This window comes from Amphimedon queenslandica, unplaced genomic scaffold (assembly GCF_000090795.2).
Source record: "Amphimedon queenslandica unplaced genomic scaffold, v1.1 AMPQUscaffold_13212, whole genome shotgun sequence".
Taxonomy (NCBI): Eukaryota; Metazoa; Porifera; class Demospongiae; order Haplosclerida; family Niphatidae; genus Amphimedon; species Amphimedon queenslandica.
Genome location: NW_003546552.1, coordinates 33,306 through 35,040, shown reverse-complemented (window position 1 = coordinate 35,040; position 1,735 = coordinate 33,306). Strand labels below are relative to the sequence as shown.

Sequence of the window (1,735 nt, the reverse complement as noted above, 5' to 3'; positions counted from 1 at the left end):
ACTAATAACGAGATCATTATCAGTGTAAGTCATTGAGCGGACTTTATCATCATGAGCATCAAGAATCTTAGGCTGGAGAGAGAGAGAGAAAGAGAGAGAGAGAGAGAGAGAGAGAGGAGAGGGAGGGAGAGAGAGAATAATTTTGTAAAAGGAATTTGTCATAAAAGGAACATACATTTATTTGCAGTTGGTAATTTTGGAGAGTCTAAATTTGTTGAGTTGGGCAATAATTTTTCAGCAAATTTAGCATGCAAAACCTAGTAGCTGCCATTTTTTTTGCAAATGGCAGCTACTAGGTTTTATTTTGACAAAATGACTCTTAAATTGCAAAAAATTACTCATTCCATGCACAGGATGACATATAGCACATAGGAAATATTACCTTAAATAAAATTATCATCCAAAATTACATGCACTAGTAGTAGCTGTACTATAATTACATGTACATGTACATTTATATGCAACTTTAAAGCATGATAGCTGATCTTACCCCATCTCTGTTATTCTCTGTTCTTGCTGAAAACACGTATATCTTGCCACTTTTGGTACCACACCAAACCTAAATCATTAATGAAAATAAACCCCACCCACCTCATTAAAAGGGTGTGGTCAACTCACTGTATTTCTTACAGGCACAGTCAGGCAGTATAAATGAGACTCTGTCGTTTCCTTTAAAGGGTAACTGCAATGTATTTTTTGGTTATTTATTTTATGGTTTTAATATCATTGCCTGATCATAACAATGATGTGTTCCAACTCCCATTGTCCTAAAAAAATTATTCACTGAGATATGAGCCTTCAAAAATGCACATTTTGCTTGCTTCAATCATAGATATTATAGACTACGTAACCGGGATTGGAAACTAGGATTCCCTGGTGGACAACGTCCGTGATTGAATTGGGCATTAAATAGAATAAATTTGACCATGTTGCTTGCTTTTCATGCGGAAATAATGAATTTTTGGTTTTAAAGCAGTACTGCAGTCAAATACAATGCATGAATTAAAATGCTAACCCCCCAATTCCATGCACACAATATCACCCTATCATCACCCAAAAGGAGAAACCTCTGCTTGTTTTGTAAAAGCTGTAACAGGTACGACAGTGGACTGTTCGCAGAAACAGTATTTCAGATATTACTCCTCTCACATAGCAAATCAGTAAATGAAACTATGACAGTTCCATGCACAATGATTGTGGAAACATTTCCAATGATCTTGTTAGTCTATTTTTGCCCGTGTAATGGAGCAACAGGTACAAAAAGTTTTGAAAATTTGTAAGTAACAGAAATTTGAACAATATCACAGTATATTTGCAAAATAACAATGGTATCATTATTTTTTTCATTATAGTCATGTTACACAAACACTAAAGTATTGAAATATTATTAAAATAACAAAAAATCAACATTGGTTTAAATACAGTCTTCCTTTGAATGTTGTCGATTAGTAGCCATTTTTTGACCACACCCACCAAAATCCAATCACGGACCCTGTGTCAGCCGGTTTGTACTGGTTTGAATGGATCACGTGACCTAGTTTCCAATCCTGGTTACGTAGTCTATAATATCTATGCTTCAATGTAACTTCCTGTCGGTGGGTGTGGCTAAACTTGACGTCATAAGAGGCACAGATGCAGATAAATCCATTGCTGTGCAGGGGGAAATAATCCTTTATTCTCATGCCTAGTAATGTACTAACACTAATTTAAACATTGGGATCATTAGCTTTCATTA

General features: G+C 35.3%; 1 long non-coding RNA gene across 1 annotated transcript; it reads right to left on the bottom strand.

Annotated features, from left to right (window-relative positions):
- Window positions 1–710, bottom strand: LOC109584396 (uncharacterized). The gene is made up of 3 exons (XR_002185973.1): window positions 619–710; window positions 491–559; window positions 1–72 (listed from the first exon to the last, which is right to left on the bottom strand). It is a non-coding gene; the product is annotated as an uncharacterized LOC109584396 (long non-coding RNA).
- Window positions 711–1,735: the final 1,025 nt, after the last annotated feature.